This window comes from Triturus cristatus, chromosome 4_1 (genome assembly GCF_964204655.1).
Source record: "Triturus cristatus chromosome 4_1, aTriCri1.1, whole genome shotgun sequence".
In the NCBI taxonomy this organism is placed as follows: Eukaryota; Metazoa; Chordata; class Amphibia; order Caudata; family Salamandridae; genus Triturus; species Triturus cristatus.
Genome location: NC_140585.1, coordinates 186482884 through 186510437, shown reverse-complemented (window position 1 = coordinate 186510437; position 27554 = coordinate 186482884). Strand labels below are relative to the sequence as shown.

At 48.2% G+C, this 27554-nt stretch overlaps 1 protein-coding gene across 5 annotated transcripts in view; it reads left to right on the top strand.

Annotated features, from left to right (window-relative positions):
* The first annotated feature begins 9063 nt into the window (after window positions 1-9063).
* The window catches only part of LOC146853909 (olfactory receptor 8U1-like), a 209592-nt gene continuing 191101 nt past the window's right edge, over window positions 9064-27554 (top strand). For 3 of the 5 annotated variants that reach the window (XR_014981154.1, XM_085651838.1, XM_085651839.1), the window contains exon 1: window positions 9240-9378. The gene's annotated coding sequence lies outside the window, so the exon portion shown is untranslated. Of the gene's footprint in view, window positions 9379-27554 lie in introns of all 5 variants that reach the window. The other 2 variants (XM_085651840.1, XM_085651841.1) reach the window with 2 other exon arrangements.

Below are 27554 nucleotides of genomic sequence, written 5' to 3'. Positions count from 1 at the left end.
AGAAGATGCCATGTTGGTGTTAACCCTAAAATATTCATCAATGGCCGACCCAATAGTAGCACAGAACACTGGATCTTCTCATGTTTCAGGTCGGAGCCGCCAAGTGGGGATGGCAGGGCGATCCCGCAGCCAGTGTAGGATTGTCAATAGTGGGTTCTGATCAGACGATGTCCTAGCTAAGAATTCACTATGTACCATCCCCCTATGGACATCTGGGGAGCTAGGGATCGAGTCCAGCCGAACATTTAGGTCATGTAACGATGAGAAGTAAGAATAGTCCCTGTCAAACATGTGGTGCACCCTCCAAGTATCAGTCAACCCCCATTGTTGCTGCCAGTCCCTCCGCACTGCAGCCAGCCTATGGATCGAGGAATCCGCAAAGAGGGGATGAGAGCGGTCCAGGGAGACATCAGTGATGCAATTGAAGTCTCCACCCAGGATCCCCAAGCCAGTCAGCAAGAGAGCCAATTTCCCAGAGAGGTGTGCAAAAAGGAAGCGTGATCTGTGTTGGAGCATATACGCTCCCTAGAAAAATTTCCCTGCCATCTAGTTGCCCCGTCACCACAACATCTCTACCTTCAGGGTCAATCACCTGTCCAGTACTCTGAAACCGTATCCCCGCCCTAACCCAAAACATCGCGCCTCGTGCATAAGCTGAGTATGTGGTACAGAACACCTGTCCCAGCTACCTCCATTCTAAAGCCAGTCCCTCCTGTTTAAAGTGCGTTTCCTGTAACAGTGCTATCTGCACCCCAGGTCTTCTAAGATAAGCATGAATCTTGTGACAGTGAGTCATAGTGTGCATCCCCCTAATGTTCCAAGATAGACATTTAATTCCTACGGTGGTAGCCATGGTGCAGTGAAGAGAATGCTGCTCCCCCTACCTCCCATGGTGACATGCTTAGTCCCACCCTCCCCCCTTCCACTGCACCCAATCTCCCCCAACTCCCACTCCCCAGGATAGGTTCCCTGAAACTAGCCCCCATCCAAACTGAAAGAAGCATCAACCTTGCCAAAATGGGTAGTGAGACATTTGCTGACCCTATGGGACACCCCGCACGGTGTTATAGAACCAGTAACAGCCCCCTGGGGGCCCCAATAGTAGTGACCAATTGGTGCCAACTCCCCTCTTCCCACAGTGCAGGCCCCCCTAACAGTCAATCCTGGGCTGCATTGCAAGGTTATCTCCCCTCGCCATCAAGGTCCAGATCAGCCAAACAAGTCCACCGTCTGCGGAGTGACCTCCGGTAGTTCAGTCTCAGAATCACCATTCGTTCTGCCAGCTGGAGAGGACCCAGAGCCCTCCAGCACTCGGTTAGAGGAAGCAGAAGCTGGGCTGGTTCCACTCTGACTGATCGCTACAACAGCCTGCACAGCCCTGTCTCGCTCAAGACAATGGTCTGGTAGCGTGAGAGCCCTCGATGGACTCATAGCATCAGGGGATCGTCTCTCCGCATTGCTCGCTGGAGAACTCCACCCGACCTCGCCTGATGTGTCTCCAGCCATTGCCACGTGTCCTGCGGAGTGGTGAAAAAGAGCGTGCTGGAACTGCCCACCACCCGCAGCCGTGCGGGGAAGAGGATTGCATTAGGAATGCGGAGTTGCCGCAATTTCTGCTTAAGAGCAACGAAGGAGGTGCACTATCTCTGAACCTCTCTGGTGTAGTCAGGAAAGAGCATCACCTTGGAGTTGTATATTTGCAGATGGTGCTTCGCTCAGGCCCGCTGCAGGAGGTGGGCCCTGTCCCGGTAGTGCAGCAATCTCGCCACCATCGGCCTCGAATGTGCTCCCGGTTTAGGAGGCCTAGTCGGGACTCTCTGGGCTCTCTCAAGGGCAAAAAACAGGGATAGCCCCTCCGGGGCAACCTCTGACCAGAGCCAGCCTTCCAAGTATCGGACAGCATCATCCCCTTCCGCACGTTCTGAAATCCCCACTATGCGGAGATTATTCCAGCGAGAGCCCCCTTCACTGTCCTCCGCCCTCAGCTCCAAAATCCGAACCCTGCTCTCCATCTGCTTCAAGGAGTGCTGCAAGTTAGTCACCTTGTCTTGTACCTCCTCCAATGTCCTCTCAGTCGCTTTTACCCGCTCCTTCAACTTCTTATGATCACCCTTAAGCAAAGCGGGGTCTACCCCAATAGGTTCTATCTTTGTTTCGAGGGCCTCCCGGGATGCAGTGATGGCCTGTATTATATCCGCCAAAGTAGGGCCTCCAGGAGCCTCCACCCCGGAGTTTTGCATCTCGACGTCCTCGTCGCCGGACTGGTGCCCCCCATCCTCTTTCCGGAGGGCAGCGAACCCTCTTCTCCGTGGCACACGGCCCATCCCAGTTGCTGACCTGGGGCTACACCAGCCTCCACCAGCCACGAGATGCTGTCAATCCCAACTGCGCTTAATTGATGTAGCCGAATTGTCCAGCAAACCATTTGAGGCAGAGTAAGTCCCAAGGGAGAGTTGGCATGCGGGGCAGCTGCACTCAGCCCCGGGGGGGAACAAGTCAGGAGAATCCAGGGGCTGGCCTTCGTTCTTCCCCGGTCGCAACATGATACAAGACTGTTCAATAAACCCTTTAATTGAAACGCCCGTCTTTCTATTTCTGTGTAACTCTGGAGAAACTAAGCATGCACCATTAACTGAGTGAAACTGTTATCCTGTTTCCATGATTCTGAGATGCATTCCGATTCTAAGGGAAGCAAAGTTGTCATGTTTATGTGTTTGTCAGAAACTACTCCCTTCTTGTTTAGTCGAGAAGTTTCTAGTGACCTCTGAGTTAGCTGGCACACACAAGTAATTAAGTTTAATGTACTCGATATGACCATACGGACCTTAGTCATATGCAAAAACTGTATATTATTCAAATGCGCAGAACCTATAAGGGAAATAGGAACTACACTACGGGTGCTAATGTGGGGAGAGCAGTTGAAGTCCGTAAGATGTTTCAGCCAGTGGTCAATCTTTGGTGGTGTGATTAGGCAGTGCAATGAGGAGGAATTCAGTTTTGAAGGTGTTGAGGATGAGGTGGTTGTCCTTTTTAACCAGTTTTGAGTATCCAAAATGGTAGAGTTGAGTGAAACAAAGTCTTCAGGGGAGGTAATTTTCAGATAGAGTTGAGTGGCATCTGCATACATATGGAAGAGGATGTTTGCAGCATTCAGAGAATTTGCCAAGGGTTCTAGAAATAAATTGAAGAGTAACGGTGATAGTGCTGACCCCTGTGGAACCCCCATCGAGACTGAGAAGGGCTGGGATAGGGATTGCTTTATCTTGACTTTTTGTGATCGATTATGGAGGAAGGAAGTGAACCATCGCAATACCAATCCTTAAAAATCCATCCTATGTTCAAGGCTGGATAAGAGATTGTCATGGTTAACAGTGTCGAAGGCTGAAGAAAGGTCAAGGAGAATCAGGAGGCATGATTCGTTTTGGTCTAGCATAGTCAAAATGTCCTCCAAAATATGAGTGAGAGTAGATTTTGTACTGTGGACTCTTCGAAATCCCTATCGATGTTGGTCCATGTTTATTTAGTGACTTTGAGTGTTCACCCCAACAAGAATTATATTTATTCAGGGGGGCTAGTGGGTGCCAGGCAAGATAGCTGCTTGTTAGAACAGCTCCGCCGGCCGAGCTGACCATCCACCTCATATCCTGCAGCCCTGTACACAATAGGCACCTTCATACCAACGACATTGTGCTGGAGATCGGTGGGCAGCTTTTAATGGGCAGCGCTGCCGTCTGCGACCTCTGTCGTCCGTGAGAGGGGCCCGATCCTATTCTGGGCCTGCACGGCCGCAGGGCGCCATGGGGCCAATCCTGACTGCGTGACAGCAATGAGTGCTGCGCTGCTCTGCCTGGCTCTAGAGGGTGGTGTGGGGGGCTCTGGTGACTCTGCCCCAGGTGGGCGGGGTGGGGGGTACCAGGTGCCTTGATACAGCCTCCCTGGAAGGCTCCCTGGAAGGCTTGTTGAGGTGTGCGACCTCCCCTAGCTCCCATCCCAGGCGGTGATCTGCCCGAGGGTCACGGGCTACCAGTACCTTTCCATCTCACGCTCGCTGCCTGAGCTAGCGCTTGCTGCTGGGGGCATTGGTGCGGTGTGGGTCGTGGTCCTGGGCCATCACGTGAGTGTATGTTGGGGATCCACACACCTGTTAACAGGACTGCATTGACATTGTGGGCCACTGGCACTGGTTGGTCTCGGCAGCCGTCTGACCCTTGGCCCCCATGTCAAGTAAGCCACGCCAAAGCCTGCCGACTCTGCTGGTGCCTACATGAACTACCCAGCACCACCGCTCCTCTCTTCATGCTGCTTGGTGCCTCAGGCCTGGGAAGGAGGCTGCTCACCCTACCTCTACTTGTAGCTGTCGTCTGCTGTGACTTCCCTGCAGGCACTCTGCCTTCCTCACACCTACCCATCGCCTCAAAGATCATGCCTGATCTCCGTGTATAAGCTACTTTAGTGACCCATTCACCGCTTTCATTTTGAAACTTGGTCCCGACTCTCTAACCGACTGCGCCAGCGCAAGTCAGCGCGAGTTGCCTTGAAGCACCACCTGTGGTTTGCGACAGGGTGAGTGGGTGACATTGTAGACCGTCTGCTGTCACGCCGGGCATACAGCGCTGTCTGATGCTGTCTGATGCTGTCTGCCCTCCTGCAGCTATGGCTTCTTCTCATCTGCAACCTGCTTCACCACCATTTTGACTTTACTGGATTTGTGGGGTATATTGCCACATCTCTGCGTAGTGCCTTCTCTTTTGGACCTTCTCTGCCAGCATCTGGGCTTCGATTCACAGTATCTGAGACGCCCGTGGCATATTCGTCTTCTTCCTGCCCACCTGCACCCCAATGCTGCCTCACTGCCATGGGGAAATCCGACCGCAATCAACCGCGCCTCACCTTTGAGCCCCGCAGGTCCACGAAAACTGCCCAAACAGGCTGCCTCGGACTCTGAACTCGACACACCTGGGGGCCATCTGTCCAGTATCGACAAAATGCTCCTCGCAGTCCAGGCCAGCCTTCAGACCATCAATGGGAAGATAGGCAATTTGAACTTGCGCATGGATCATATGACACAGAAACTAGACAAACACGCAATGCGTCTTGGAGAGGTCGAGACATGTATCTCTGATGCGGAGGATGGTCTGCGGCAGCTCACTGACAAGGCATCGTCTATGGAGAGGGTCTTGACTTTAATACAAGCCCGCAATGAGGATTTGGAAGCCAGATTGCCCCGCAACAATGTACGCATCACGGGGCTTTAGGAGTCCACCAATACTGGCCGCCTTGAAACTTATGTAGAAAAGCTCCTCCGGTACATCTTTGGTGAGGAACATCTGTCCCAGGTGCTAATTGTGGAACGGGCTCACTGGTCCCTTTCTGCTCGACCCCCACCGGGTGCAGTGCCACGCCCTCTCATAGCTCACCAGCTCAACTATCACAACCGTGACGCCGTCCTCCGTATGGCCAGGGAGAAGGGCACTATAACGCACAAGGGCAGCACTCTTGCGTTCTACTCTGACCTCACTGCTGCAGTGCAAGAGGCCAGGCGTGAGTTCCAACCTGCGAAGAAACTCCTCATAGCGGCAAAAATTCCTTACGCCATTCTCTACCCGGCACGCTTGCGGGTCATGGATAACGGTAAGCCACGAATCTTCACCACTCCAGGATCCGACGTGGACTATGCAAAGACTCTAGCCAGACGCAGTGGAGCTCCTTCTCCAGAAGCAGAGGATGGTGGCAGCGCCTCCTGGCGACCTCTTGACTGACAAAGATGCATACGGATCACGTCAGTTGGGTGGCCGATCTCCGCCCCCAAGCATCTTGCTTTCATCCGAGACTATATCTAACTAACTGCACTAGAACTTGATGTTGTGGCACAGGACGACCACTTGGGGTTTCAGGCTGTGGTGCATGTTGCTTCTTGCATTAACATATGATGCTAGCGCATTCTGTGAACTAATTGATCATATTTCTAATATGCCACACATTCTTGATAGGCTGAAAACCATGTCTTGCTCGGCCACCTCCCATTCCAACGGGAGGGATTACGCGCTCCAGCACTCCCACATGGGTGTTCCCCACTATTGTTCATTACGTTGGTACTCCGTTCTGGGGTTATCTGGGGAGATTGGGATGGCTTTGGAATGTTGGGGTTGCTGAAGTGGGTGGGGGGTGACAGAGAGGGGGAAATGTTGAAAGGTTTGGTTATGTGGCAATGTATTACATCACATTTGCTTGCAGTTTGACTGTGCTCTCCCACACTGTGACAGTATTGTGTGTAAGATATTGCTTGTGTCTGATATCCACGCTACTCACTCTGTAATTACTTGCCTCGCTTGGAATGTCTGGGTTCTCAATTCACCTAAGACGATATGCCAGGTATTGCCATATTTAGATCGGCACGATGTCACGATCGCTCTATTACAGGAAACACACCTGATGCCCCAAACAGATGGCCGAGCTGGGTCCAAATGGGCGGGCTACAGACTAGCCTCCTCCTATTCCTCTTATTCTCGAGGTGTGCTCACATTGATCAAAAGGACTGTCCCATTCACCATGCTTCAAACCCATACTGGTGATGCTGGGCATTTCGCTTTAGTGCAGGGAACTCTAGCAGGCCAATTAAGCACAATTGTTAATACCTATGGTCCGAACATAGATGATCCCTCTGTTTTCAAGAATATAATTTCTACATTAAGGGCCTGGCCTGAAGCTGTAATCCTATGGAGGTGGAGATAAATCCAGTGGTGGAGGAGGGCAATCCCGTAAAATAGCCCGGGTCATTGCCGAGGGAATGGATGAGTAACTTGAGACTGCTTGATGTGTGGTGCCACAGGAATTGGGACAGGTGGGAGGGCACACATGTCTCCACAGCGCACGGTAGCAGTTCTCGACTCCACTACTGGCTGTTGATCGAGTCAGCGGGGGGTTGGGTGTCCCGGGCGGAGGGGCTACCCCACAGAGTGTCCCATCATAACCCAGTCTGCATCAACTTACAATTCCCACACGCTGCCCATCGCGCATTCACCTGGCGGCTCCGTATGAAAGCCTTGCTAGATCCTCTCTATGTCACGACTGTTCGAGATGCCATCACACAATATTTTTCTCATCACATGGGCTCGGTTGATAGCGCAACTATACTATGGGAGGTCTTTAAAGCGACTATTCAAGGCACCTGCATAAACATGTCCGCTGGCATTGTAACAGACATACGGGGACAACTCGCTACATTAGAGTCCAAACTACATGACCTCGAACGTGACTTCGAGTCCTCGCCATGCGCTCGGACATTAGCGTCAATCAGGGAGCTCACACTAGAATACACTGACCAGCAGAACGCGAGATCAAATACATTGCACAACAACATGATGCCCGAGCGTATGGGGAGGGAGGGCGACCAAGCCGTCACCTGGCAAACAAGATCAGGGATCGATTACAGCCATGATATCACTAAGATCACTGATGACGCTGGTTGTGACCACTACACTGCCTCTGATATTCTTGAGGTATTTCACGCAACATATGCTGAACTATACACTTCCCAAGGGGAGGCTGATGACGATGCGTTAGACGCATACCTTGCAGACATTGCCATTCCCTGGCTTTAAGATGGCCAACGTGAGTTCCTGAACTGGACGATCACAGAGGAAGAGGTGCACGCAGCGATTAAATCCCTCCCAAATCAAAAGGCCCCCGGTCCCAACGGGTTCCCTAGTGAATGTTATAAAGAATTTGCAGAGGAAATCACCCCTCACTTGTTGAAGATGTACGCCGAAGCGTATGACTCTGGCAAATTACCACCTACTCCATGGGAAGTCCTAATCATTACCCTGCTCAAAAAAGACAAGCCACCGCATAGATGCGACTCGTATAAGCTGCTGTTGCTAATAAACACGATGACAAGATACTGGCCAAGATCTTGGCCATCCGACTGCAGCCATTCATGCAGGGACTGGTCCTGCCGGATCAATCTGGCTTTATTCCAACTAGATCCACCTCGCACAACTTACGCACCCTTTTTGTCATGTTTCACCTGCTGGACCCGGGAATGCAGGCGGCAGCTGTGATGTTGGATGCCGCAAAAGCCTTTGACTCTGTAGAATAGAATGGAGCTATCTTTTTAATATCCTGAGCCGCATGGGCTTCCCGCTCATGTATATCCAATGGATAAGGCCACTATACACAGAACAGTCAGCCCGCATCAGAGTGGGAGGTTACACATCTGACCCCATAGACATCACCAGAGGAACACGGCAGGGTTGCCCCCTCTCGCACCTTCACTTTGCGCTGGCGCTGGAGCCTCTTGCCTGCATTGTTAGGCAGAGACACCATGCCTCTGCCCTGCGGTTTGCGCATCGTCCTGTCGGCATCTCACTTTATGCAGACGACATGCTGCTTTTCATACGTGAGCCGCACACCCATATGGATCCAATACTCTGTGAATATGTTTGTTTTGGGCTATTCTCTGGCCTTCTAATAAACTGGTCCAAATCGGTGGTGGTCCCGCTGACACAATGCACCCTCCCACACTATGACATCCCTGTAACCTTTGTTTTTATGTGTGAATTTATATGGTTTTTAGGTCTCGCATAGCGTTGCAGTGCAACGCGCTGAACGCTTTGCGAGACATGCAGTATACACTATTGTGGGGGAAGCTCCGCTCACTTTCCGGCCATATTTTTGATTGGCTTCACTCATAAATGCAGCCTTTTGATTTGTTTTTGACTTCTTAGTCCCTCCTCCTGACGGCCATGTTGTCATTTATATCCTTCCCTGGCTATTGGCCCCTTTACTCCAAAACTATGTTTGCCCTGTGTTCCTCCCCACCCCCTCCTGCAGTCCGTGACATTTTGGCCCCCCACTCCCGTTCCTGCCTTCCTGGACCTCCACCCTCCCGTTTCCAATGCAATAGGACTCGTGTAAATACGAGCCCTATTGCATTAAGAAATGCTTGTTTGTTGTGGGATTGGCTGGTTTATTGCACTCTTTTTTGATGTCCCGCTGCTGATGTTTTTTTTTGCCTGACTCTAGAAATACATGCGCAATAGAAGCATGCAAATGTTTAACCTCCGCCTCTAGATAAAAGGCACAACAAGCTCCGGAAACAGCATTTAAAAAGCATTTATAGACTCTGCTGAGCACGCACTCAGCAGTCCCCCTGGGGCACAAGCAGGCATCCACTTCAGTACTGCCTCGTAATAAGCGCACAGCATGGTTCCCTCCCACCTTCCTGCTTTCCGCCTGCACGGCGCTTGTAAGTGCTCCATGTTATTCTAGACTTGAGAGTGTTATTGGTGTTTATACAGTGCTTGTTCTTTTGTTGTGCAGCGTCTACAAAAAGGCGAGACCTATCTGCATTGCCGATGCCTAGTTTTAACTTTTAAGGTGAGTGTGGTGCCCGCTTTACAGATGCCCTGCTTAATGCTAAAGCACACTTTTTAAAAATGTATTTACTTTTAAGGTGAGCGTGGCGCCTACTTAACGGAAGCCTCGCTAGTGGTTTAGCATGCTTTTTTTTGCTTTAAACATAAGCGTGGCACCCGCTTCCTGGCTGTGATGCTGTGTGATTCAGGCCCTTTCAAATTGTTTAGCACCTCTACTCTGAGGGAAAGTGGTGTAAGCAGTCAAGCTGACTTTTGTTGCCACCTCCAGCAAAGATGCCCACCGTGACTGGCCTCAGCGGCCATCTTGTGAGTGGTAAATGAAGCCGAGGGGGAAAGTTGTGCGCAGATGACGCGGTCAGCTCACACTGCCACATCTCTCCTGGGCAGCTGCAACAGTGGCAGGTCGCTGCCAGAGAGCAGGCTGCTGCTAGAGAGGGGAGGGGACCCCTCACATCTGGGCTACAGTAAAAAAAAACTCCTACCCAGCCCTTCACTGTCCCCTCCTGCACTGGGAACCAGGACGAGCAGTTGCTAGTGAAAGTTTTCCAAATTTCCCATAATGCACTTGTTGGATTTTCTTTATATCGCTACTCGACTCCTTGGAGGTTGGGTGCATGTTCCAACCTTTTCCCTGACTCCATTGCCTTAAAATATATCTGCCCGGTGTGCGCTGTGAGGGCTTCTGCATCTAATGACTGTCCCGCTGCAACCCCCTTCTGCGCTTCCATGTGTGAATATCTCGCTTTACAGCCTGCTTCGCACCCAATTAGAGAGCCTGGCTTTAATTGAGGGATTTGCCATCTAAGTTTACTCTTTGGGCATGTTACGTCATAATTTATGTTGCAAAACATGTAAAGCAGCCTGTTTTTATTGCACTTATTTTAATACGGTTGCATATGTGTAAAGGTATAACTTTGGATGTTGGAGGGAAGTTTAGCTACCCTTGTATGAAAGGGGCAGTTGTGTCTACATTGCTGTAGGAGACAAGTCTGCCTTATGTGTATAAAGGGCTACTTTCTGTGGTAGAGATTGCTGTCGACAAAGTAGAAAAGGAGAACGCTGGCTGCACAGCGGTAGAAGTGAATTTTGTCTACACATATGCAGAAAGGACAACTGGCTAGACCAGGGATCTCCAACCTTTTCTGTAGTGAGAGCTTCTTCTGATCAGTTAAAATCATTGTGAGCTACTGAAGGCCAAGCTGCTCGCGCAGTTACCAGACACCCCATGCCAAGCTTCATTGACTTTGAGCCTAATGTCTAGCATGGTTTGAACTAAATACTTTGACTAGGGGCACTATGACAGGGTTGCCATGTGTGTCAGAGAGAGTGTGGTGTTTTTGAATGTATGAACATGTGTGCGCTTGAAAGGGATATATGTGTATGGGTGAATGAGAGCCTGTAGTTGTGGCACAGGACACAACTTTCACCATATGAGGCACCGCCACATGTACAATGCAAACATATAACCATTGTTTTAAATGGGAGAAATGTAAAGTGAAGATAAAAGTTCAGCAAAAATGTTCATAATATGGAAACATTTTCTGCCCTTTAAATATCACCCACTTACAGAAATGGCTGTGTTTTTCAGTTATAAATATCATGTCTACCAGCCACTGAGAGCAAGATACCTGCTCTGTGTAAATGCGACACTTTCAGACGGGAGAAAATTAAACTGATGATTTAACTGATGTTTGAATGGATTCTAAAAATTCTAAAAAGCTAATCATTTAAATTTTCTCCCAAGTCAAAGTGTCGCATTTATAAACAGTTGGCTTCTTGCACCCTGTGACCTGTAGACGAATGACGCAATATTTATAAAAGAAAAACACAACAATTTGTTTAAATTAGAAGAATTTGAAGTGAAGAAACATGATTCATATCTTATTAAGATGTAATTGGCGTAATTGAAAGTGGAAAAAAACATTAAGACTTAATGTTTCATAGAAATATTTTTCTTCAATTTAAATTTCGCCAATTAAAAAAATATATATATTTTTCAATTATAAATATGACACACTGTCTATTAGCCACTGGGAGCAAGAGGCCTGCTGTTTGTAAATGCGACACTTTGAAATGGGAAAAAATTCAAATGAAGAGTTAACTTAATCATTAAGTTAACGCTTCATTTGAAATTTCTCCCATTTAAAAGAATTCAGAAAATTTGTGTTCTCGCACTTCATAATTGAGATGACCAGGACTTTTTTGTAGGAGTTAAAAAACTCAGTGCTACAGTTCTTCACCTCTCTGCCCAACCGTAGGTTTTATATCTGACACGAGCACTGTTCATTATCAGGCACTCTTATTTGCAGCCTGATGATAATAACGTAAAATAAACACAACCCTCCCTTAACTTTAAAAGGAAATTTGACTCACTACTTATTTAAAAATTAACTCAAGGCTGCGAGCTACTCTGAAGGTGTCTGCGAGCTACTGGTAGCTCGGGATCTAAGGGTTGGAGACACCTGGGCTAGACTCACAAAAACGACTAAACAGCTTTACAACTCTGGCTACACGTGTAGTGCTTCGAGGTGACTGTCACAGTAGATTGCATCCTCCTGGCATATGCTTTCATTTTGCAGACTCTTGTAATCTGGTATTTTAGTCGAGTTGGTTCATTTGAAAATACTAGGAAGTTACACTTTGCAGAAACATTATATTCCTAAATGAAAGCTTAGGGCTAGATTGTGGTGGCCCAACTGACAAGGCCTCATTTGCTATTCTTACATATGTGTAGAAGGTACCAGATTTACTCTTGTGTACGGTCAGTTGCTTCAGTCTGTTGAGGGACTGTTCTACAAGGGGTGTGCCTGAGGGCTGCTTGACTACGTGTGTGCTGAGTGACTTCTTAGGTGACACGTGTGCCTAGACTGCTCTACAAGTGGTGTGCCTGAGGACTGGCTTGACTATTTATTTATTTATTTATTTAGGTTTCATATAGAGCGCTAACAATCATCCCAAAGGGATATCACGGCGCTGTGATTGCTAAAGTTTGGGTGCAGTGGGCATAGTGGGGTGGTTTAGTCGGATTGGGGGAAAAGGAAGGTTTTTAGTTGTTTCCTAAATGCCAGGTGGCATTCTGTGAGTCGGAGGGCCACGGGAAGTTCGTTCCACTTCCTTGCAGCGACGTGGGAAAAGGCTCGTTCACCCATTGTTCTGCTTGGGTTTTCGGATCAGATAGAACCCGCTCATCAGAGCCTCTCTAACCCATCCAGAACGTTACCCTCTCCCTAGGGCCTATTCACAACAAGTAACCACCGATATATACATATATACCACCTAAGGACAGGGAATTCCTACTATATATACATATATATATATATATATATATATATATATATATATATATATATATATACACACATATACATACATATATATATGTATCTAGACCTCTAATAATACAAGTGGCGGCCTCGCGATCCCAGACGGACCCAGGACTTCCTACCCAGACGGCAGCCTTAGCCTCGCGGTCCCAGACGGACCCAGGACTTCCTACCCAGACGGCAGCCTTAGCCTCGCGGTCCCAGACGGACCCAGGACTTCCTACCCAGACGGCAGCCTTAGCCTCGCGGTCCCAGACGGACCCAGGACTTCCTACCCAGACGGCAGCCTCAGCCTCGCGGTCCCAGACGGACCCAGGACTTCCTACCCAGACGGCAGCCTCAGCCTCGCGGTCCCAGACGGACCCAGGACTTCCTACCCAGACGGCAGCCTTAGCCTCGCGGTCCCAGACGGACCCAGGACTTCCTACCCAGGCGGCAGCCTTAGCCTCGCGGTCCCAGACGGACCCAGGACTTCCTACCCAGACGGCAGCCTTAGCCTCGCGGTCCCAGACGGACCCAGGACTTCCTACCCAGACGGCAGCCTCAGCCTCGCGGTCCCAGACGGACCCAGGACTTCCTACCCAGACGGCAGCCTTAGCCTCGCGGTCCCAGACGGACCCAGGACTTCCTACCCAGGCGGCAGCCTTAGCCTCGCGGTCCCAGACGGACCCAGGACTTCCTACCCAGACGGCAGCCTTAGCCTCGCGGTCCCAGACGGACCCAGGAATTCCTACCCAGACGGCAGCCTTAGCCTCGCGGTCCCAGACGGACCCAGGACTTCCTACCCAGACGGCAGCCTCAACAAGTTCATCCTATGATTACCATAACATACAACAGGGGAATCAGTTTTACTATTTATCAGATCACACAAGAACTGCCAGTTTGAGCACAACCTGTTCTCTGGTTCGAGAGGCTCCTCTCTCCCTTGTTCAGTTACCACTTACCTGATCAGGGTTAACATCTGTTCATGTCAAGTCACAGCTGACTAGAAGAATAGGCTACCCTCTTATACAAGAACACGCAGCACATGTTGATTCACTACAAACTGGATACTTTATTATTTATTATATACGCAATCACATAACATTACTGTGTAACACATAACCTGCAAAGAAAAGTGAAATATTAGGTTGTACACTCTAATAAGAAAGGGGTCGACATCACCTTAGTCGTGTGTAGCCTGCACTCAATGGTCATCTAGGTTCCCTTCTCGTCTGTGTCTCGGCTCGCCTGGAGGTCACACCTCCGTAGTCTCCCTTCTCCGAGTCACTGGGACCTCTTCCTCATCGGCTACTCTCTCCTCTCTGGCAATTCTGCTAGAAGAGTATCTGTCTCTCGGTCTTTCTCCGCCTTCAAGTTTGTCATCTGTCTTCCCTGGAATAAGTAGTAGCTTTACTGCTAACGGCTAGATGCCGCCTACGGACAGAAGTAAGTGTGCGTCGTAACTGCCTCAGACTTTCACTAATATAGAGGTGCATTTCCTCATGGAAAATTCCGGCCCGTAACCTGCCGCCCACCAAATTCTTGTACCTCCCCGTACCAAGGACACTTTCCCAGCCGGCCGGCCTGATGTAGTGTCTTCGGCATGAAGAAAAATACAATCCTTCGATAAGGGCCGGTCTGAACCGGTTCTCTCCAAGCGAATAACACCTCATAACTAAAACATCCCCTTTAACCTAGAAGCATCTCAAGCTGCCGGAGCAGAAAGAAAGATGGAGTCTCTCCCGTTTGAGGCCTACCAGGCCTGAATTCAGCACGGCTCCATGAAATACCCTCACTACAGGGCAGGTTATCCCTAATACTAACGAATCTATCCCCTAGGATATGTGTGCAAGCCCTAATCTATGGGGAAGAACACAGGATCATGTCGAAGTGCCTAGTAAATAGACTTCATTCACTACTCTAACCCTTAGGCTTGAATGGTAATAGACTGAAGTCACCCTAATCACCCATCAACACAATAGGGCCGGGAAAATCGAGCAGTACATTTCACCCTTGACTTCAGTCTATTATACATTCATTAAACAGAACTAACATCTGTGGAAGAATAATATGAAACAAAGCTAACTGATCTATGTCTAGTACCAAATGTGCAAAATTGAAGTAGTGAAGGAATACACTGAATAAAGCAACAGATAGAAATCAAAACAGCGATGGTAATCAGAATACCTCCTAATATTTGACGTAACCGATACAAATCAGGTAACCAATTAAAGAGCCAGTCAAACCAGCCCTGGTCAATGTGTTTTCTAACTTCCTCCGTCAAGTCATGTAGCCTGTCAATGTGAGCGCGAATGGATTGTGTATGATCAGACAAGTTAAAACAACAAAGACCCTCGAAATCAGAACAATCGTGTCCATGTTTAAGCAAAAGATAATCAATGGCCGCTCGATTTTGCAAGATGGCTCTCCGTTCACCCTGGGCGTCTAACAGCATGTCAGACAGGACTGTAGAAGTATGATTAATGGATTTTACCATCCAGCAGGCCATTTTCTCAATAGATTTAGCATTATAAACCGCCAAAGCAGGAACACCAATAATTGAAATAGCCAGGCTAAGGTATTCAGACTTGGAATATAAATGCAAAGATGAGTCACAATCCTCCTGTAACATCACTGTATCTCGAATCACACGAGAATTGGCATTCGGATGTGACGAGAACATCAGTAAACTGAGTCTCGTAATGGCACAAGGGCCACCAGAAATATTTGCGGGGACATATGGCCAGGAAGTATTACCACATGAGAAAAGCCATCCGGCAGGTAGTAACATCGTGCGATAATGACTAGGGGTAACTACCAAACTCTTGCAAGTCATATTGTTGTGGACCAAAGCACATGTTTTCGGTGTCCTTTGAAAGCACAAAGTTCGCTCATGAAGGGTGAAGGAAGTAGCACCTTTCAATTTTAGACGCAGACATTCAGAAATTGCACTAGGATTACACGTAAGGAAAAAACACATATCTCCTTGTGTGATATTATAGGTAACTATTTGGGACTGGACGGGGGGTATCTGGTCTGGTAGTTCAGTACATAAGGGGCAATACGCATGGGTGGCAAAATCGCCCAGAAGAACATTGGGGCGAGCCTTTGAAATGTTAAAAATATTAGTCAAAGTTTCCAGCGAAGCAGGGACAGCAACCAGACAGGTCGCTAAGATGTCCTGTACAGATCTCATCGGCGTCAAACAAAAGTGAGGGGCATCGGTCACCCTTTTCGCCAGTAAGGTCCAAAAGTTCGATGACGAATCCCACGCAGCGAGGGAACGCGACACTCGGGTGCGTAGCTCATCCCGGGTCGACGGGATTCCTCCTCTCTCGTCGAACCAACCCGAAAATAGTCCGACGACGACACATCCTGCAGCAACAGTCCAAAGAATGATCTGAAAGAGAATCAAATACAGGCATTAATCATTCTCGTAAGTAACATTTGTCAGCCGGGACCGCTTCCCAGCTATCTTTCCCTGGTCTCATAACTAAAATGGTGTTGTCATGACCGGTGGCGATGACCTCTGCTTGTTCAGGGGGATTCTTAGGCGACTGCACCCAAACCCTGGCCCCAGGGTTATCTGTGGAGCCAAAACCTTTCTGGCCTCGTACAGTTAGCAAAGTTGGGGCAGTGCCTTTTACCATCCCACCACTGAAGACAGGCATTATGAGTAATTGAGCCACTCGGTCAGTTCGATGGATCAGCAAGTCAGCCTCACTGCTATTCAGCAGGAGCACCTTAATCTCTCCCTGATAATCACTGTCAATGACCCCTCCAAGTACCTGAATGCCTTTTACAGCCAGCCCCGATCTAGGGGCGATTAATCCAAAATTCCCGGGTGGTATATGAACACCAACACCGGTCGCGATGATGACCCGATCTTTACCTTTAATAACGGTGTCATCCATGGCATGCAAGTCTAAACCTGCCGACCCTGGGGTCGCTCTACATGGAGCCAAAGCTCCGGGAGTAATTTCCCAGTACATCACAGTCTCTCTGATTTCATTTGGCTGAGCATTAACATTCGGAGGGAACAAACGCATAAGTGGAGATTCAGCATTTAGAAAAGGACGATTATTCAAAATTAATAGCGCTTGGGGCAAAAAGTCTCGCCAATTCTTATATTTGTCATCAGTCAATTTACGCAGCTGCTCCTTCAGCAGACCATTCAATCTCTCCACAAGACCCGAGGCCTGCGGATAGTATGGGATATGAAATACCCAGTCAATATTGTTTTCCACACAGAATTCCTGTACCAATCTTCCACGAAAATGGGATGCATTATCAGATTGAATTTGGAATGGCACACCATAATACATCATAATCAATTCCAATGTTTTAATGGTATTCAATTGGGTAGCTTGCTTACAGGGAAGGGCTACCAACAGGCCACTGTATGTATCGACAATAGTGCAAACATAATGACAATTCCTACTCATGGGAAGTGGACCGATGTAATCAATCTGCCAAATTTGAGCGGGCAGTTTCCCGCGATGTAAATGACCTTTAACAATTTGGGGCACTTTGCGCTGTCTGATATGCTGACAAATGGGACAATGTAAAATAACATTCTTGATCAAATCTAGGGGAATATAAATTCCTCGATCAGCAGCCCACCTGCTAGTGGCTTTCTCTCCAAAATGTCCTGCCTTCTGGTGGGCCCATTTCGCCAATCCCGCAATATCAGAATCTTGCCTGTCCACCACTGCCTCAGCAATTTTAGATTTCTCATCTGCAATGTCATGAAAACATTTGTCAAGAGAATCTATCGGGGTGTGAGCATCCACATGGAAGATTGTAACAGTACTCTGTGGGAGCATCTCCCAAATCTCCTGCCATAATTCTTTTCCCCACAATTGTTTTGAATGCAATTCCCAATTATGGGAATGCCAAGTCGGTAACCAAACTGCCAGTCCATTGGCAGTAGACCAAGAATCGGTGAAAATATGACATGTGCCAGGTAACTCTTGTTTCAGAACTTGATAAACAGCATAAAGTTCAGCAAATTGACTGCTCTTACCTTCACCAGTTGTGCTCAGCAGTTTTTGTGTGATCGGATTATAGGACACCGCTTTCCAGTGCCGTTTCGTCCCTATGAACCTTGCTGAACCATCCGTAAACCAGGCATGGTTTCTGTCCTCTGCGGACAAATCATCAAAAGGTCTACCCCACTTGACAGGAGACTCCTGTACTAAAGGTACGGAACATTCACTCTCAGTCTCAGTCGATGGCGCTCGCGCCACCTGCTCATGTAAAGATGCAACTCCTTTCTGTCCCACACGTGCCCTGTCTTGTATATACCATTTCCATTTAATCACACTCGCCTCTTGAGCATGTCCAATTCGGTGAGTTTTCGGCGAACTCATAACCCACTGCATGATAGGAATTTCAGGTCGCAAAACTATATCATGACCCAAAGTCAGTTGCTCGGTATCCACCAGAGCCCAATAACATGCAAGTAACTGTTTCTCAAAAGGTGTATAACGCTCACCAGCATCAGGTAACTTTTTGATCCAGAAACCCAACGGCACTCTACTCCTGCCTTGCTTCTGCCACAAACTCCAATTCGCATAAAGGCCCTGTACAGACACATTCAAATCCACCTCACCATCACGTACGGGCCATAAATCCAAAGCATGTTGAATTGCCTCTTTTGCTAGGTTGAACGCATCTTGTTGTGGTTAATCCCATTCAAATGCATTCTTTTTACGAGTGACACGGTACAAGGGGGCCAATATTTGACTCAAATGAGGAATATGCTGACGCCAAAAACCAAATAAACCAATGAAGCTTTGGGCTTCTTTCCTATTCCTCGGAACTGCAAAATCAAGAATTTTCTGTTTAACCTGAGGGATCACTTCACGGTGTCCTGCATGCCAATTAATACCCAAAATTTTTACAGCCTGGGACGGGCCTTGTAATTTATCCGGATTGATTTCCCAACCTTTCTCACGCAGGCACTCAATGACTCTGTCCAATTGGGTCTGAACTTCCTCTTGTGTTTCGCCTTGGATCAAAACATCATCAATATAATGACACATCTGAATTTGTGGATGAACCGGTACCTCAGCCAAATGCTCTGCCACCAGCCGGTGACATATCGTAGGGCTATGTACAGAGCCCTGAGGAAGACTTCTAAATGTCATCTGACGCCCATTCCACGTAAAACTGAACTGTTCCTGACACTCAGGGGCAATCGGAATCGAAAATAAAGCATTAGCAATATCAATGGACGCATACCATGTACCTGGATGTTTTTGGATTCTTTCAATTAGAGTAATGACATCCGGTACCGCAACGGTCAAGGAGGGTGTGTGTTTGTTCAATTCTCGATAATCAACAGTCATACGCCAAGAATTATCACTCTTACGTACAGGCCAAACAGGATTATTCCAAGCAGAAGTAACCGGGGCTATAACACCTGCATCCACCAACTCCTGAATAGTGGTACTAATCTCCTCATGACCACCTGGAATACGATACTGCTTCTGACAAACCACTTTTGTCGCCTGAGGAACTTTTATGGGGGGCATTCGTAAACGACCAACCCGTATAGGCCTGGACGATATATAATGCGTAGTTCCAAATTGGTAACATCCATCATCTAAATGCAAAGTCATTCCTCTCAAAATATCAATTCCAATTATGAATTCCAAGAGTGGCACCACTAGTACAGAGTATTCTTTTCTAGGGATTCTACCTATTCTCATTTCAAGTAAAGTTTGAACGGCAGGAGTTTCCTTTCCACCCAGTCCAGTAATTGTAAAAGACTGACCTGTAAACCTCTTTGATTTTCCATGAATAAGAGTGGCCTCCGCTCCTGTATCCACCAATGCTCGGGCCCTTTGGATATTACGATGTCTCCAATAAATTTCAATATCTACATAGGGTCTATTATCTCTGTGAGCCCATCTGTGTACTGGAGCTTGACCTATTTCCTAGTCATGCTTACTGCATTCCGTGTACCAGGATAAATCAGGATAAAGACTCTCACGTTTCTTAGGTATCGGTACCTCCTGTTCATATCCATTCCCAGTACGAAATGGATTCGTGTCATCTGCATTGCACTGCTGGTTTCGATCGGCCAAACTATGACGATCCTCTCTCCTCCTCAACTCAGGGGATTGATCCCTATCATCTCTACGTCTGCTGTAAACATAATCATTTTTTCCCCTCTCTCTTTCCTCTTCTCTCTCCCTATCCCTCTCACGACGGGGGGACATATCACGTACATAACGTCGATCATCACGACGAACAGAGCGCCCACGGCGGTCGTCATCACCGCTACCGTCAGAACCACCACGATCACACTCAGTCATCCGAACACGCCGGGCACCCTCCTTCCGATCCAAGCCATGTTTGCGAAACAACTCCCACAAACGAGCAGTAGTCTCACCGTCAATGTCCTCCCTCCGCACACCATCGGCCAGAAGACCAGAAAAGATATCACGTCTAGTAAGTTTATTGTCACCAGGAGTACGAGTGTCAGGCCGGGACTGACGTTCAGGTTTAAACCACTCACCCAACTCACCGAGTTGGCGTACCGATTCCAGTACCGTAGATAACACGTTACCAGTCTGATTAATCAATAAAGTCATCATGACCTGCTTATAAGCAACAGGGGAAGAACGAATAATACGATTCCGCACAGAAGATGTCAATGAACCATCAAGCAACCTGTCAGCAGTACCCAGAAAAATTGCCGTTTTCATCACCTCCTCTTTGAGACGTTGTGCAGCGTCGCGCAAAGTATACCACCGTTTGTCATTCACAGGCCAATCAGACTCAGTAGGATACTTTATATTACAACCCTCAGTCGCTAATTGAAGTAAAGAAATTTGACCACCACCATTATAGTTACGAAAATGATCCTGTACAGTAGAATCCGAACTCAAGGAACAAAACTTCAAACAATCGCCATTATCTAACATAATACCAGCAGCGCCCAGTTCATACAGGCGCACCATCCATGAGAGCAAGGTCTCACCAGCTCGCTGCCGAAATCGCTGCAAAATATCACTAATTTCCTGTTGAGTAAAGTCCTCTAAAGAGTCTAAAGAAACACCCTGCGGAGCAGCGGGAGACTGCTGCAACTTCCGACGAAAAACTTGATGCACCGAGACCGCGGGATGAGCATCACAAGGAGCTCGACCAGCACACGTAGAGGAACAATCAGCGGAAGAAGCATCAACCCCGCTCGAAGGACGAGCGCAATCACGGGGTGCACCATCAGAGGTGCGAGAAGCAAGCTTACAATCATGGCGGGAGCGAGAGGACTCGCGCTTGACAGATTCCTCACCCGAGGAACAAGAATCACTCGAATACCAGATATTACCATCCCATTCATCAGGATTCCAATCCAGTCCGGCTTTCGCCACGACCAGACGCACCTTTCGCGTCGAAACCCGACCGCGCCGATTCTTGTATTTATAACGAGCAATTCGCACAGCCGCCCTCTCGGCAATAGTCTGGTAAGTCTCAAGTTTGTCAGCAAGCAACTTATTTTGACACCGCAACAAAGTATGAGAATTCTGAATCTCAACAAAGTGCGCTTCCACATCCTTAAGAGATATCTGTAGCTTCAACAATCTCTCATGCAGAATCCTGTACGCAGACAGAACAATCCAACCTCTGCGCCCCAAAATGGGAATCTCCTCACCCTTCGAGATGGGTGCCTTCTGTAAACAAGTAATCACATTAGCCGGCTCCGCCAGCTCCAAAGAAGAATTCCAATTCTCACTCAAACCAGTAGAATCAGTCCACTCACGGGCTAAGGCTTCATAAGGCGTTGAATCCCATCCGGGAATATCAACGGGCAACTTAAAAGTAGATTTTGACTTTCTAGAAAACATCGTGAAAAAGAAAGAAGAAAAGAAAGAAGAAGAAAAAACTATACACACAAGTATACCACAAATAATATACAAACAAAACCACGCACACGCCGAAAGCAAACACGAGACAACACGACGCACACAGGTTTTGAAAACGGTTCGTGACGCCAAATGTTCTGCTTGGGTTTTCGGATCAGATAGAACCCGCTCATCAGAGCCTCTCTAACCCAGCCAGAACGTTACCCTCTCCCTAGGGCCTATTCACAACAAGTAACCACCGATATATACATATATACCACCTAAGGACAGGGAATTCCTACTATATATACATATATATATATATATATATATACACACACACATATATATATATATATATATATATATATGTATCTAGACCTCTTATAATACAAGTGGCGGCCTCGCGATCCCAGACGGACCCAGGACTTCCTACCCAGACGGCAGCCTTAGCCTCGCGGTCCCAGACGGACCCAGGACTTCCTACCCAGACGGCAGCCTTAGCCTCGCGGTCCCAGACGGACCCAGGACTTCCTACCCAGACGGCAGCCTTAGCCTCACGGTCCCAGACGGACCCAGGACTTCCTACCCAGACGGCAGCCTCAGCCTCGCGGTCCCAGACGGACCCAGGACTTCCTACCCAGACGGCAGCCTCAACCTCGCGGTCCCAGACGGACCCAGGACTTCCTACCCAGACGGCAGCCTCAGCCTCGCGGTCCCAGACGGACCCAGGACTTCCTACCCAGGCGGCAGCCTTAGCCTCGCGGTCCCAGACGGACCCAGGACGTCCTACCCAGACGGCAGCCTTAGCCTCACGGTCCCAGACGGACCCAGGACTTCCTACCCAGACGGCAGCCTCAGCCTCGCGGTCCCAGACGGACCCAGGACTTCCTACCCAGACGGCAGCCTTAGCCTCGCGGTCCCAGACGGACCCAGGACTTCCTACCCAGGCGGCAGCCTTAGCCTTGCGGTCCCAGACGGACCCAGGACTTCCTACCCAGACGGCAGCCTTAGCCTCGCGGTCCCAGACGGACCCAGGACTTCCTACCCAGACGGCAGCCTTAGCCTCGCGGTCCCAGACGGACCCAGGACTTCCTACCCAGACGGCAGCCTCAACAAGTTCATCCTATGATTACCATAACATACAACAGGGGAATCAGTTTTACTATTTATCAGATCACACAAGAACTGCCAGTTTGAGCACAACCTGTTCTCTGGTTCGAGAGGCTCCTCTCTCCCTTGTTCGGTTACCACTTACCTGATCAGGGTTAACATCTGTTCATGTCAAGTCACAGCTGACTAGAAGAATAGGCTACCCTCTTATACAAGAACACACAGCACATGTTGATTCACTACAAACTGGATACTTTATTATTTATTATATACGCAATCACATAACATTACTGTGTAACACATAACCTGCAAAGAAAAGTGAAAGATTAGGTTGTACACTCTAATAAGAAAGGGGTCGACATCACCTTAGTCGTGTGTAGCCTGCACTCAATGGTCATCTAGGTTCCCTTCTCGTCTGTGTCTCGGCTCGCCTGGAGGTCACACCTCCGTAGTCTCCCTTCTCCGAGTCACTGGGACCTCTTCCTCATCGGCTACTCTCTCCTCTCTGGCAATTCTGCTAGAAGAGTATCTGTCTCTCAGTCTTTCTCCGCCTTCAAGTTTGTCATCTGTCTTCCCTGGAATAAGTAGTAGCTTTACTGCTAACGGCTAGATGCCGCCTACGGACAGAAGTAAGTGTGCGTCGTAACTGCCTCAGACTTTCACTAATATAGAGGTGCATTTCCTCATGGAAAATTCCGGCCCGTAACCTGCCGCCCACCAAATTCTTGTACCTCCCCGTACCAAGGACACTTTCCCAGCCGGCCGGCCTGATGTAGTGTCTTCGGCATGAAGAAAAATACAATCCTTCGATAAGGGCCGGTCTGAACCGGTTCTCTCCAAGCGAATAACACCTCATAACTAAAACATCCCCTTTAACCTAGAAGCATCTCAAGCTGCCGGAGCAGAAAGAAAGATGGAGTCTCTCCCGTTTGAGGCCTACCAGGCCTGAATTCAGCACGGCTCCATGAAATACCCTCACTACAGGGCAGGTTATCCCTAATACTAACGAATCTATCCCCTAGGATATGTGTGCAAGCCCTAATCTATGGGGAAGAACACAGGATCATGTCGAAGTGCCTAGTAAATAGACTTCATTCACTACTCTAACCCTTAGGCTTGAATGGTAATAGACTGAAGTCACCCTAATCACCCATCAACACAATAGGGCCGGGAAAATCGAGCAGTACACCCATCCTGGCTCTCTTTACCCGGGGGATGCTGGCTTGCGCCGAGATTTGTGAGCGGAGGTTTCCGGTGGGAGTGTAAAACTGAATCCTGTTTCTAAGGATGAGGGGGCCTGTCTTGTGCAGTGCTCTATGAGTGATGCACAACATTTTAAAAGTTGCTCTTTGCTTCATTGGTAACCAGTGTAGATCACGCAGACAATTTGTGGCCGAGTCGAATTTTCTTTTCATGCAGATAGCCCTGGCTGCTGCGTTCTGCACCATTTGAAGTTTAGTGAAAAGGTACTCTGCCATGCCTACGAACAGGGAGTTTCCATAGTCCAGCCTACTCATCAGGAGAGACTGAACTAGGATCCTTCTGCACTCTATTGGAATCCATGGAAAGACTCTTTTAAGCATCTTCAGAGTTGCAAAGCTTTTACCGCATATAGCGGCTACATGAGTTTTCATGGAGAGGGAGGTGTCAATAGTTATTCCAAGATTCCTTGCTGTTGATGTCGGGGCAGGAGGGATACCCAGGGCTTCGGGCCACCAGGTGTCGTTCCACAGTTGAGTGTGGCCTCCGAACAGCAGTATCTCTTGTGTGTGGTGAGTGGCTTCTTAGGTGACACGTGTGCATAGACTGCTCCACAAGGGGTGTGCCTGAGGGCTGGCTTGACTACATGTGTGCTGAGTGACTTCTTAGGTGACACGTGTGCCTTGCCTGCTCTAGTTGTGCATGTATTGAATTGCAGTGGCAATGAGCATCCCTGGGGGCACTGACTTGTCTGCTTTCTGTTCCAGAGGATCCATTCTGTAACTATGAATTTCAGCCCCTCCAGTTATTACACACATCATCAATTGAATAGAAACCCCTTGTCTCTTGACCCTGTCTGCACCCTAACAGTCCCCAACAGTTATCATTCCATAATGTTCCCTTGTTTGATGTTGCCAGCTGCGGTTTGAGACATATTGTGACCTCGTTCACTAGCTGCCCCTCTATGGAGACCTTTGCCCCTGCTTCTAAAGCCCAGTTGGCTCAAGTGAAGTTAACTCTTGGTCCAGCTCCCAGAGAGCTCCAAGCTGGTAGACGCTAGCCCAGGGATGGAGACACCATTTCTTACTGACGGGACGTGATCTGCCAGGGCCACTTGTCTGTTCTGGGACACACAGCACCCATAGCTAAAGCTTTCATTGGCTGAAACAGGGCCGCAGCTTTTGAGCACCACCTAAAAGTGGTGCCAGATGAATGCACATTTAACACAAAAGGTCAGCAAATTCACTTTTCAGTTATGGGGAGTGCTTAAGAGGACAAAATGCTGCTTTCCCTCGACATATGAAAAATGCTCACCCATTCCTCCCCTCCCTCCAGATGGACCCTTTCCAGTGAGGGTGACTGGATTTGATTCTTGTTTATGGTGACGTGTGCTGGAGGATAATGACCCCTGAGTGGTCCTCAGAGTGAATGCATGCTGGTTCAATAACCAGGTATGAAGAGAGGTTTGACAGGCGCTGCATTCATCTAGTGCAGGAAGCACACGCTGATACGATGCCAAGATTGTGGCCAGTTTCGTGGCTTTATTCGTGTTGGCTGCTACACCTTCTAACAAATGTGTTTAATGCTGTCCTTCAAACTTGCACATAGGACCGCAAGAGTACTAGTTATAATATTTAACTGTACAGTTCTTGGACAGCGCAATAAAAAGTAGCATTTCCTGTGTTTTTGGAGAATGAAATGTATAAGGTGCACAACAGTAAACACGTTCCTTGACCCTGCTAGGCCACTAACCATTTAAACAAACATTTGCAATGCAATAGGTTTCGCATTTGCGAGAGTTTAAGCTATTAGGGTTGTAAATGACAAAGCCTTTTATTTATGTTTTAAAAACCAAAACACAAATAAAAGACATTATCATTTACAATGCCAATACATCAAACCCGCGTAAATGTGAGACCTATTGCATTGCAAATACTTGTTTAACTAGTAGTCACATGTGCAGAGTGGTGGAGAAAGGGGGTGTGACTTCCGACCAGCTCTCAGGGACACCACTGTGTTGGACTTACTGGAAATACCAAGAGGGCTTCTTGGCCCCCAAGGACCCTGAGCATCCAAGAGGTCTTCACCCCCCTACCAGTAGTGCACCAGGAGGTGTGTTTCCAGAGTGTTAGAGAAAGGGGGAAGGGCCTCCAACAAGCTCATAGCGATCCAGCTGTGTGGGACTCACTGGAAGTAAAATGAGGGTGTTCTTGGCCCCCAAGGATCCTCATCATTCAATGGGACTTAATTCCCCAATCAGCCGTGTGCCAGGAGGCGCATTTGCAGAGTGATAATGAAATGGGGCGGAGTCTCGGGTGACCTCTCAGCAATCCTGCAGTCAGTGGAAAGTACTGGAGGTGACAGGAGGGCTTGTTGGCCCCCAAGTCCCCTCACCAGTCAAGGGGAATTCATCCCCCAGCCAGAAGTGCACCAGGAGATAAAATAGCAGAGTGGTGCAGAAAAGGGGCATGGCCTCCGAAGAACTCTGAAGCCCACCCACGCCACAGGGACCACCACCTACCTGGGGTAAATATTAAATTAATGCCAGGGGTCTGCGGGATGTCTGTGCAGTCCTGGGGACCACCACCTCCCAGGGGCTAGGAAACGCAAGGAAGGGGGGCTACACAGTCCCCCTCCAGGAGAAGCTTTGACAGCTCCCACCAAGTCACAGCAAACACTGCTTTCAGCAAGGGAGAAAAAATGCTCTTGATTGCTGGAAGTAGATCTTATGTCTTTTTTCCTGCCCACTATCAAGCGAGCAGGGAAATAGATGAATTGCTTTCACACACAGTAGGCTGCATATATACCAGCTCCCTGTGTGTCAAAGCAATGCTGACTCCCACAGCAGTCCGGAGCCAGCTGGGACCACAGGGGTCTTACGGCTCACCTCACAGTCCTGGGGTAAGAGGAGAAAGAAGACAAATAAAGGTCAGAAACAACCGGATAAAGGCAGAATAAAGGTCAGAAAGAAGCAAAAAGTTACAGAACAATGGTCAGCAATGAGCAGAAAGAGGCAAGATAAAGGTGAGAAACGAGCAGAAAGAGACACAATAGAGATCAGAAATTAGTAGGAAGAGGCAAAATAAAGGCCAGCACTGAGCTTGAGATCAGAAAAATGGAAGAAAGATGTAAAATAGAGGTTATAAACAAGCAGAAAAAGGAAAAATAGTGGTCAGTATCAAGCAGAGAGAGGCAAAGTAAAAGCCAGCAACAAGCAGAAAGAGGCAGAACGGAAAAAAGAAGTGAGCAGAATAAGGCAAAATAGAGACCAAAACAGGCAGAAAGAGGAATAATAAAGGCCAGAAATAAGCAGAAGGTGGCAAAACAGACATCACAAATTAGCAGAATGAGGCAAAATAGTGGTTAGGAATGAACACAAAGAGGCAATATAGAGGTCAAAAAAAATCAGAGAGGCACAAAATAAAGGCTCAGCAAAAAGCAGACAGAGGCTAGCAATGAGCACAAAGAGGCAAAATAGAGATCAGAAACTAGCAAGAAGGTAAAATGGAGGTCAGAAACAAGCAGAAAGAGGTAAAATAGTGGTCAGCAACGAGCAGGAAGAGGCAAAATAAAGGACAGCAATGAGCAGAAAGAAAGCAAAACAGAGGTAAGAATCAAGCAGAAAGAGGCAAAATGTATTTCAGAAACCGGAAGAAAGAGACAAAATAAATGTCAGCTATGAACAGAAAGTGTTAGGATAAAGA